The sequence below is a fragment of the Dipodomys merriami genome, unplaced genomic scaffold (assembly GCF_024711535.1).
Source record: "Dipodomys merriami isolate MVZ:Mamm:240054 unplaced genomic scaffold, mDipMer1.0.p SCAF_39, whole genome shotgun sequence".
In the NCBI taxonomy this organism is placed as follows: Eukaryota; Metazoa; Chordata; class Mammalia; order Rodentia; family Heteromyidae; genus Dipodomys; species Dipodomys merriami.
This window is the reverse complement of record NW_027205492.1, coordinates 1,925,316-1,937,244: the sequence shown is the minus strand read 5'-3', so window position 1 is coordinate 1,937,244 and position 11,929 is coordinate 1,925,316. Positions and strand designations below refer to the sequence as shown.

At 43.5% G+C, this 11,929-nt stretch overlaps 1 long non-coding RNA gene across 1 annotated transcript; it reads right to left on the bottom strand.

Annotated features, from left to right (window-relative positions):
* Positions 1–259: 259 nt before the first annotated feature.
* On the bottom strand, positions 260–11,834 carry LOC138805325 (uncharacterized). Its single transcript, XR_011365488.1, has 3 exons — positions 11,747–11,834; positions 4,423–4,703; positions 260–299 (listed from the first exon to the last, which is right to left on the bottom strand). It is a non-coding gene; the product is annotated as an uncharacterized lncRNA (long non-coding RNA).
* Between the last annotated feature and the right edge of the window lie 95 nt (positions 11,835–11,929).

The following is an 11,929-nucleotide window of genomic DNA, read 5'->3' as shown; positions in this document are numbered from 1 at the left end:
GCTCTTGGCAAAGTCATTCTGGCTCAAAATCCTTACCTCCTAGAGTAACAAACAAAAGATAGTTTAGATCACATACAGGAGACAAGCACAAGTTACTGCAAATTATTTAACCAGCCCCTCTTAATGAGCACTTAGGTTCTTTCAAATGAATATCTATGTATGTCTACATCTTTACCTGTGTCAGAGAGTATTTCTGATGCAGGATGGATTCCTAGGAGCAGAATCAGCCATCATTATGTGAATGATGAAAGAGTGGATGGTAATGGTGTCAGAGAGTAAGCCCAATGCTTACATTTCATCTGTAAGAAAACTGAAATTTGAGAATAAAAGCAAAGTTCAGCATAAGTCAACATCTCCAAAAGACACAGGGTACCAGTGGAACGAGAGCCTTCAGTGTCCAGCTATGGCAGTGGATCAAGAGACTGTCTCCCATATTAGTATAACTTGGAACAATTAAGGATATCTCAGGGTCCCCCTGCAGCCTGACCCACAGCAAGTCCATGTCCTATCTTTGTGGGTATTAGTAGCCCTCCTACAACTACAGACTGTAACTCACTGCCAGGGCCTGATTGAACCCTGTGGGGGATTAAAGGAGAAATTACATTAGATCAGGCTATCCTAAGAAGACAGATAATTCATCTAGAACTTAGAATTCAGTGACCTGGGACTGTGGTAAGAGAAGGGAAAAATGAAAAATGAATTAGTGGCAAGTGGCGAATTAAAAGGGTAGAGAAAAGAACTATATACCCTGTGTGCGGAGCTAACTTCGTAGCCAAAGTTTAAGGAAGGAATTCTAGATTTCCAAAGGAAACAGAAGCACAGAGTGCTTGGAAGACAAGGGAGTCAAGTTCCAGAAGGAATAAGCAGACAGAGCATCAGAGTTGTGGAGGGATCCTAGGAGATGAGGACGGAGACACGGAAGCACCGTGATGTCACTTGAGAACTCCTTCAGGAAGCAGCAGAATCCAGATGGCAGCAGGGCTTAGAAGAAAATAGGAAGTGAGAAAGTGGACGTGTGGGGAGTGTAGGTAATTCTGGCAGACCAGTTGAGTAAGGGGAGACAGAAGGTAGGACATAGGAACATGTCCTAGAAGCTCTTTACTCAGCATCTGCATGCTCAAGGCAGGTCACAACATCTGTAGGCACAAGGCAGGTCACATGTTTTCAGGGCCCAAAGGAGCCAGAGAAAGAGGAAGCCAGCTTTCTGTATACCAGCCCAGCTGATTTACGGTTCCCTGGGATTTGTGTAAATTATCCATCGTAATAAAGCTGTGCCCATACTGTTTGTGAGATGTGTGCAGTGGGTATGATAATCACAATAGCCACCATTTACCGAGAGCATATTTATGCAAAGCTAAGAGATTTACATAAATTATCTCATCTAATCCCTCACAACATCCCTGCCAGGTAGGCCTTATTATTTTCTCCAATTTGAAAAAACGATGAAACCTGAGACATGGACTGCTTAATTAGCCGGCTACAGTCATCCCAGTAAATGAATGACAGCATTGAGAGGCAAACCCTGGGTCATCCTATCCAACACTCATGCTGGAGTCTCTCAAGGTAGAATTTGGAGTCACAGCCACCAGGGTCATGAGGGAAGCTTTTTAAAAAAAAAAAAATGCAAATCATCAGGTCCCACAAAAGATGTGCTGGCTTCTTTTTTTTCTTCCTAATGAAAACTGGAGCCCCAAATCTGCAAGCTCCACAAATAACTGCCCTGCCCACGGAAAGCTCCTTACCCATCAAGTCATTCCTCCATGGTCTTTACCAAAGTGGAGACTCACTCTTCCTAGAGGAAAAAGCAAGCCTGAATTGCCTGTTTGGTAGAAAGAAGCTTTTCAGGCTTTAATCTGAGCCTAATTAACCAATACAGATTTCTAGGGGAGAGGCCTTGTAGCTTCCATGTATCATGTATAGTTCTTTTTCTTTTTCTTTTTTTTTTTTTTTTTTTAGTGGGGCTTAAGCTTGGGGCTTGGTTATTATCCCTGAGCTCTTTTTGCTCAAAGCTAGAGCTCTACCACTTTCAGTTTTCTATTGGTTAATTGGAGATAAGCTTCTCATAAGCCTGCTCACCCCAGTTGGCATTGAATTGTGAACCTCAGATCTCAGCCTCCTGAGTAGCTAGGATTACAGGCATGAGCCACTGGTACCCAGCTTAGTTCTTATCTTTGAAGAAGATTGAGCAACACTGTGTTGTTACTTGCAGCTTAAAGGTATCCTAAAGGCTACTCTGGGCTCTAGTTTAGGTTTTAAGAGTCACGGGATGAAAGGTTTATTTATGCTTCTCTTAGAGGCCCGCTATGAAGATCTGACACTGGACCAACTAGGTTTAGATTTACCTACCTGTTCCAAGATAGGGAAATGATGGTTTGCAGGGCTGGGGAAACTTTTGTCTGCAGAGAACCATTTGGATATTTGTAACATCACTACAACAGAATTTACAAAACTAACACTATAAAAAGTGAAGCTGCAGCTCAAATGGTAGGGTGCCAGCCTTGAGCAAAAAGCCAAGTGAGAGCGTGAGGGCCTGAGTTCAAGCCCTAGTACTGGCACGCACGCACACGCGTGCGTGCGCACACACACACACACACACACACACACACACACACACACACAACCAAAAAAAAGACAAACAAGAAACATTACATGTCTGTCCCGTCACATGCCAAATGATGTCAAGGGCCTGACATACTGCCTCTGTACACTTCTCACAATCCAGAACTACTATGAGCTCGCGAATCACTCAAAAGGAAAATTCCTGTTCTCTATCTCTTATTTCATCATCAACACTTCCAGTCATTTGGCTACTGAAGTCAATGGCTACTGAAGCTATGGCCAGCTTATCTATAGTTTTGAGCAGGGAAGTAGAAGAGAGGATGCTTCCAGCCGCGTCGGGTCCCTTTAATGATTCTGGAAGGTCCTCAGAACACTTTTTGCTTCTATTGCAATACCAAGAACTTAGTCATAGAGATTTGAATGGCTAAGAACCAAAAACTTTTATCTACCTCAGCATCAGATCTTTGCCATACCAAACAAGCCAGGCTTCTGTTATTTACAAAGAAAGCAAACATAAATATTGGTGAAGCATCCATAAGAATTCACCCCTGCACATTTCTTTACTGCAGGGAACTGATGATCCAAGCTGTGTGACTCTGAGATCTCCTGGCTACACCTTCCAGGAGGATGTTCCCCACTGGTGGCTGAGTGTTCAAAGTCAGATCCAATCCTGAGAGACAAGTAGCACCTTCATTGACTGACTTTGGCTCAAGGACTGACCAATCGTATTTGTCAGATAGCAGGCTAATTTGGAAATCCAACCACTCAATCTCCCCATCTTCCTCTCCCTTCTTCCTTCCTCCTTTCGTTTCCTTGTTCTCTCTCTCCTCTCTCTTCACAGTCAATAGCTAACTCAGTAACTCAGTAACTCAGTAATACACATGAAGTAGATGTTCAATAAATAACAGCTGGTGGTAGTTCGTACCTATAACCCAGCTACATGGGTTACAGGTAGAGACCAGAAGATTGTGGTTCAAGGTTAGCCCCAGCCAAAGTTATTAAACCTTATCTGAAAAGCGAATAAAACAAAAAAGGCCAGGGCTATGACTCCACTGGTAGAGTGCTTGTCTAGCAAGCATCAGGCCCAGAAGTTCAAACCCTAGTACTGCCAAATAAATCAACAATAGTTGTGGGATGATAATTGTGGTGAGAAGGAAGTAGGGCAGATACAGTTATAGAAATTCTATGTGATTCTCCTTCACTGCCAGAATATTTTAATGCTTCCAAATCAGCACCAAAATCAGTATGAAAAGCACATAGATGCTGAAAGTTGTCATAAAAGCCAGTTGAATTGTCATTAGTTAAGACCAGACATTTCAAAAAAGAGTGACTTTTTATTTTCAACAAAAAGAAAGGAATTTTTTTAAGGCTTCAAGACAGGACCTAACCAAAATCAAACCAAATAACCTTGGCATTTTGTTCTCATAAAGGAAAAATGATGCCCAGAAACCAATTGTCATGATGAACTAAGAACACTATTCTCATGGGAAAGTTTTCAATGTGAAAACTAAAGCATGTGAAAATCTTTTTCTGCTGTCCCTGAGTTTATTTGTTCAAGGGTAGCACTCTACCATTTTGAGCCACAGCTCCACTTCTGTTTTTCAGGTGGTTGACTGGAGACAAGAGTCTCGTGGACTTTCCTGCTTAGGCTGCTTTCAAACCGTAGTCCTCAGATCTCAGCCACCTGAATAACTAGGATTACAGGCATGAGCCAGGCACATGTGCAGAGCTTTAAGGGCACACTCCTCCATGAACTAACATCTTCCCACTCAGCCACACCTCTGAGTGGTTACACCATCTCCAACAGAACCACAAGTTGGCAACCAATTCTTTAAACACACTGGACCTTGAGAGGATACTTACCCAAAGCATAGCACATCCCCAACAATTATTAGATTAAAATAACAAGCATTTGTTTTTACACAGAGCTAAGGAGTGAGTGAGCTGATGGTTTGGATCAGGGTCTCTCACGATGCCAGTGCTGACTAGAGAGTCAGTCATCAAAGCCTTGACTTGGGCTAGAGCTTCTGTCAGGGTGGCACAGTCACATGACCACTGTTGCTGCTGTTTCAGTTCTATACCGTCTGGGTCTCTCCTTATGGATCCTCCTAACATGACAGCTGGCTTGCCGCAGAGAATATTGCCTGATATTCAGAAGAGAGAGAGATGAAATTAGTGAAGACTGGGAGTGCGTAGCTGTGATGTCTTTTAGAACCTAATCTGGGGAGTAATTTACCACGACTTCTCCTGTATTTTTTCTGTGTATTGATGACACAGAACGTCTCTGGTGCAATGTGGTTAGGTTCTAGACAGGGCGTGAAAACCCTGGGGGCCATCTTGGAAACCAGTCTCCCAGGAGAGCATCTTCCTCCCACCCACACAGGTAGAGAGTGGTATAGATTTCACTGTTTGAAAATACAGCAAGCAGTGGACTTCTTCTGTCCTGGAAATCTATATTTTGAGCCCCACGAGAACTGCTTTTCCTAGTTCTAACACTGTTGTGGAAATTGAAAACCTAATTTTTTTGATAAACAGAGTGGAATCGTGTTCAAAAAGACTTGGAGGGAGCAGAGAGAACTTAGAAGGGAATACTAAAACACAGTTAGAAAGGAGGAATTCATTCTGGTGTTCTCTAGAAGAGTATGAGAACTATTGGGTGCAACAATCTATGACATACCTCAAAATAATTAAATTATAAAAGTTTCCAACACAGCTATGCTTAAGATTTGAGGAAGTACTAGTCCTTATTACCCTAATTCGAACATTACACATTGTATACATGTATTGAATTATTCTATGATTTCTCAAAAGGCTATGCAAAATTGATCTCAATTTAAAAGAACAACTGATTTTCCTCAATGGTACCACAACGTCATGTAATAGGCCTGCGTAGAAGACAGTATTAGAAATAGCTATGATTAAATTATTGCTGTAGTTATGTCACCTCAATCAGCAGACCCATAGGACAAAGATCTCTCTAACCTAGGATCAAGAAAAGCTAGACTTTTCCTCAATTATGACTTCATTTTTCTAGCACCAACTCTGAGTTTTTTTTGTAAACACTCATGTTTCCCGTGTTGTCGGTGCTGAAGCTTGGAGCCAAATGTGTTGATCTCCTTGAGCTAATGCCATTCTGGAGTGACTTCTCCTTGTTTGCTATTTTCACCCATTCCGCCTGCTTTTCATCGTGTTCTTTTGTATACTTTGTGCTTTTGTAATTCCTCTCAAAGCTGTTGTGGGTTAAAGAGGAATTTTACTACACAAAGGTTCTACCCAAAAGGCTGATGGCCTGCAGTACCTATGCCATCTAGTGGTGAAAGGAAGTAACTGCTCAAACAGAGGCCGTCATTCTATAGATGTTGTTTGTTGGGGGAGGGGAGGGAAGGGGGAGGGGGGATCCTTTTGCCCTACCAGGATAGAAATTGTGAAATAGGCTGGGAATAGTTCTTCTAATATTGGCAGTTCCGGGCTCTTCAGTGCCCAAGGCCTAGGAACTGCACGGGCAAAATCAGATTTTAAGAGCTGGGGGCTTGTTGCTCCAGGCTTTAGAAACCAGAGCTTTATGGGTCCAGGTACTCAGGTTGAAGGTGTATTGATCTATGTGTTTACCACCATCAGCTCCAGAACTTAGCAATTATGGTAGTGCTCAGCTTCCAGCAGCAGTGAGCAGCAGGCAGAGTCTGCTAGTGTTAAGTCTCCTGGGTGGGCCTCAAGAATTGGGACACTCAGCTCTTTCCAGGGCTCATTTTTCAACTCTCTGGCCTAGGGCATCAGAACCCTTGTCTCTTAAGGCTTTGCAGCTCTTCCATCGACTGAGGCTTGGCAGTTTCCATCTCTCGCTTTCCTCGACCTTCTACCATTCCTCCATCTCTGTCCACTGATGCTCCTGCTCCAGTGCCCTCTCAGCGGCTATTGCCTTTGCCACTGTTTCCCCCTTGCTGGTGCTACTGCTCCCTCTGCCTTCTGCTGTCCACTTGGGCTGCCTCCTGCATATGCACCATCTCCTCTTCCTGCTAGCAGCTCAGCTCATGCTACTAATAATAAAGAGCAAACGTAGACCACTCAGGAGATGCCTTTAGCCAAGCACCAGTGGCTCACATTTGTAATCCTAGCTAATGAGGAGGCTGAGATCTGAGGATCACGATTCAAAGTGAGCATGGATAGGAAAGTCTGTGAGGCTCTTATTTCCAATTAACCACCACAAAGATGGAAGAGGAGTGGTGGCTTGAGTGATCAAAGTGCCAGCCTTGAGCAAAACACAGCTCAAAGATAGCACTCAGGAACTGAGTTCAAGCCCCAGTACCAGAACAAATATATGTTTTGTTTTTTTGAAGAGAAGTATTTTAATGAGTCTAATACTGTAACTCTAGAGGGCAGCACAGGAGCTTTTCTGCCAACTAACAGAAAAAATAAGCCTGCTTATATAGGCAAATGGAGGGCTAGCGTGGATGTTTGCGCCAATCATGACAGTCCTTCAAAGACTGTCATCACAATCCTTCCTTTGCTTAAAGTAGGCATTGCCTGCTGCTGCTGCTGCTAGAAGCCAAGGGTTGCATTAACTGCCAACTACTGGAATCACCAAGAGTTAAAGCCCAGGGCCATAAGTCTCTGCTTCTATAGCCTAGAACAATAAATCCCAAGCTCTAAGGCGTAGAGCTGTAAGCTTCCACTAGTCCAGATTGAAGGCCTTGAGCGCTCCAGGACTGTCACTGTCAACACTAGAGGAGCTAAGCCTCGTCTTCTCATGGTTTTCTATGCTGGTAGGCAAAAGGACGCCAGCTAGCAGACTGACAACAGAAGGAGCCCAGAGACCCTGTTCTGAGATGGCTGAGTATTCAAGAGAATGGAAGAAGTGAAAGGATCCATCACATCCATCCAGGGGACCACTCGGAGGCAGGCAGGCACAAGAGAAAGATTATTAGAGGAGCCATATTTCCCCCGGAGAGGGAGCACCAGGAACCCTCCACTATCTAGGTAACAGCAGAGTCTCGGGGTAGGAAGTGAGCTGGTGGACACAGGAAGTGAGCTGCTGGGCACCCTGCACAACACACTGGACTTGGGGGGTAGGAGATGGGGCAGAGGTAGCAGATGATTGGAAATGAAGATGACTAAAGTGCACAAAAATAGTGCAGATGGTGCAAACAGGGAAGGCAGTAGCAGAGGAAAAGTTAAAGGTGATAGAAAGAGTAAATAATGGCAACAGGCCAAATTCAAGCAAATGATCATTTGAAAGTTCTTCATGTGGGTTGATTACAGACATGACCAGCTATCTTTTCAAAGAATCACAGGAACTGCAGGAGTAAGCTTAAAGTCTCATGTTTTCATTTTGCTTAGGAGAAAACGAAAGTGCAGGGGCACTGGGCAACTTGGCCAAAGCCACAAAGCCTGTCAGTCACAGGTCCAGAATGGCCCCTGGGGCATCCCTCCTTCCCTGGCATGACACATCCCTTAATCATATGCAGCAGGTACTCATTTGGGCTTCCATATTGTGCAGAAGGTTTTGAAATAAATCAGATCAACACATAAAAATGGTAGATCTCACATGTTTCCAAGGAATTATTACCCACTGGTTTTGTAGTTACCACTCAACAAATACCAACACCACACACACACACACACACACACACACACACACACACACACACACACACACACACACACACACACACACACACACACACACACACACACACTCAAGCCAAAATAGAAGAAATGGCTATGATACACTGGTTTCACTAAACTTCACTGCATGGCAAAAGCCCATAGTCCATCAGGAAGGATCTGAAAAGCCAAGTGCTGTAGGTAAGAGATTCCCTTGCCTGGGCAAGAGAAGGTAAATTCATTCCTCAATGGTGTTAAGCCAGTACCTCCTCTGGGAAAGATGGCAGAGTGGCAGGACCACTCAATCATTTATGCTCTGGCCATCCCCTGGGCCACATGCATCTCTCTGTCTGTATTCCCATGGGTTTTCTTGAGTACAACTTGAGAAGTAGCTGGACTGAGATCACAAGTGAAGAGCTCTATATACCTAGTCTATAATCTCAGGTTGAGTATCTTGGAGACTGCTTGGGATCAGAGGCAACTAAGGAAGCTGGAGAGACTGTCTTGAGTAACTTTAGACTTTACCAAAGTGATAGCACAGAGATAGAACAAGACAAACATCTCAGGATTCTATTGAAAAGTACTTACCAAAGGTGCCCTTGCCTAGATCTTCTATTCCTCTGAGTCCTATTAGCTCATCGAGGTTCTTCAAAGACAGAGGTAAGCAGAGATGACTATGAGTCACAGATTTCTGAAGGGGCACAGCCTATATAATGGCTGTTCCGGGTCTGATGTCCTCAGAGGTAGCAATGACACAACACAGAGGACATCAATTCTTTAAAGTTTCAGGATTCTTCACTCACAAAAGATGCCAGAGAGAGTAAGGAAAATGAAGAGAACATTATGTGGCTCAACCTTTGAGGTTGGAAAGAGCTAGGTTCCTCATTACTAGCTGGATGATCTTCAGCATCAGTTTTCTTTGCCAGCAAAAAAAGAAGCTAAGACATACAATTGTTATGGGAATTAAACGAGACAGTGGATGAGAGAGTGTCTGGCTCATGGTAAGTATAGATTTCTTACTCATCTCTTCTTGTTCTTTTATTTTTTTTGTTATTCTGTCTTGTGATGCTGGGAATCAAATGTAAAGTTTCACTCATGCTGTCACTGAGCTACACTCCCAAACCCATGAAACCCATCTTTGTGCTTTGTCTGATGCTAATCTTCACTTGGCTGTGGATAGAAGTCACAAATTGCCTTTTTATCAGGTGCCAGGTGCCAGCTGATAGTCCAGTGCTGGCTGCTAGATGTCTAGCTTCATGTTCTATATGATACAGAGATAGAAAACAATGCCCTGAGAGGAGGCACTTACTGACTCATGGGAGAGATAGGGCAATTATATAGCAGAAGTTAATTGAAAGTACACAGGTAGACAGGCACAGAGGAGATATTTCTGGCAAGTCAGAAAGGGTGAAGAGACATAAAGGTGTCATGCCAATGTGCATCTGACCATATAAATTAATATTTATCAAAATGAACTCCAGGAAATGGAAACAAGAGGTATTTTTCTTTGTTGCTGTTTTTGTTTTCTTTCCTTTTTGTCTTGTTTGCTCGTTTATCTCTCTTGGGCACAGATTTGAAGGGACAGAGGATGAACAAAGGCAGCAGTGGTACTCACCAGACACTATGTTGAAAATGAACTATACAACTTGTGAGTGGAGATGGGAGGGAAAAACTGGGAGAGGGCAAGGGAAGGGGTGACATTGTCCAAAGAGAAATATACTCTACCTTGCATATATAACTGTAACACCTCTGTACATCATCTTTATAATAACAATAAAAGAATTTTTTAAAGAAATAGAATGAATAGAAGCTAACCTGTTACACAAGCACGGAGGAGACAATATGCTCAACAGGGATAAAAATATGTGCAAAAAAAGAGAGAGATTAAGGGACTGGAAATATGGCTTAAAAAATAGAGCAACAGACTAACAAAACACAGGGCTCTGAGTACAAAAAAAAAGAGAGGCAGGATCCATGTTTATTGCAGCACTGTTCACAATAGCTAGGATATGGAAACAACCCAGATGCCCCACCACAGATGAATGGATCCAAAAATTGTGGTATCTATACACAATGGAATATTATGCAGCCATTAGAAATGACAAAATAATGGCATTTGCAGGGAAATGGATGGAGCTAGAAGGAATCACGTTGAGCGAGGTAAGCCAAGAGCAAAGAGACAAACGGTACATGGTCTCCCTGATAAGTGGATGCTAAATCCAAAATGTTAGGTGATGCAACAAAACTAACAGGACTTAAGAAACAAAGAACTCCCACTCATCTGGTCGAACCACTACTAAATATCCTCATGCTGCTGTTCACATGTATGGTGTATATGTGTATACCGTTATATGTTATAGACTGTGATAGACAATTTACTCCAGGAAAGTTAGAACAAACTTGTGACTTTAAATGAGCATCATTATTCCACAATACTGTGAAATTCAGGAAATTATGTAATCACTTAATCACAAAAAAAAAAAAGAACCTCGGGGAAGGTAGGGAGGGAAGGAATGGTAGGGGGTAACAATGCTCAATACGAAGTGTACTCATTACCTTACTCATTACCTTACTCATGTAACTGTAACCCTCTGTATAGTATCTTTACAATAAAAAAAAGAGAGAGGCAGGAGGTGGAGGAGTCTACAAAGCAAAGTAAGTACAGTTACAAGAGTCCTTGACAGCTGGGCTGAGGAGTTTGACTAAAACTTGGAGGGGGACACAAAGCCTGTGCAAGGGAATGAAGTCATTGTGTTAGTTTTACAATGGTCTGACAAACACCTAAGAAAAAGAACTTAAAAGGAGGAGATATACTGATTTTTGGCTCACAATTTCCGAAATTTCTATGCATGATGAGTCACTACATGATTCTGGGCTGGTGACTAGACAGAGCATCAGGGTGCAAGGGGATCCATGTTTATTGCAGCACTGTTCACAATAGCTAGGATATGGAAACAACCCAGATGCCCCACCACAGATGAATGGATCCAAAAATTGTGGTATCTATACACAATGGAATATTATGCAGCCATTAGAAATGACAAAATAATGGCATTTGCAGGGAAATGGATGGAGCTAAAGGCCAGCAGCCAGGCCCTGAGTTTAAGCCCCAATAACACACACACACACACAGCATGACTGAATGAGTAGGGTCACATCTGCTCCATTGAACAGGGTCCTAGCACCCACCACAAGGCGTGGCATAAGGCTTATGCCTGTAATAAATAAAGGATGGAGGAGAGTGTCAGGACAGCCAGACTTGTGGATGAACTAAAGAAGTAGCAGGAATCCTGCTTGCTTTCCCCCTGAGTAAAATGAGAAGAGCCCTTCTGCTGGGCACAGGGAACCTATGCCAAGGCAGAAACAATTCGCAAGGACTGGGATGGAGTAATGCCCAAATGAGACTACGGTTACTGCAATTCGGGGGCGGAAACTTCCGCCGGATGCAAGTCCTAACCCATCACGGGTCCCCCTTGTGCACGGCGCCATAGTGCTTAGTGACCTCGAAAAGTGTCCGATGAGCTACCGGTTCCGGGAACTCACTTAAGGCCGTTATCATTTATCCTTTTTTTTTTTTTTTACATACCTTCGCCCTTTCTCAACAGAGACCTCTAATCAGCGATTCATCGAAACCTAAGGTTGAAGGAGGCTCAAGACTACAGGGCTGCGGGACAGCCGAAAGGTGGACCGGCCGCCGTTCGTGCGCAGCGCCACCTGGCGGCCAGGAGGACCCACGCGGACGCCGGCCCTCCCGTCCGTCCCACCCACA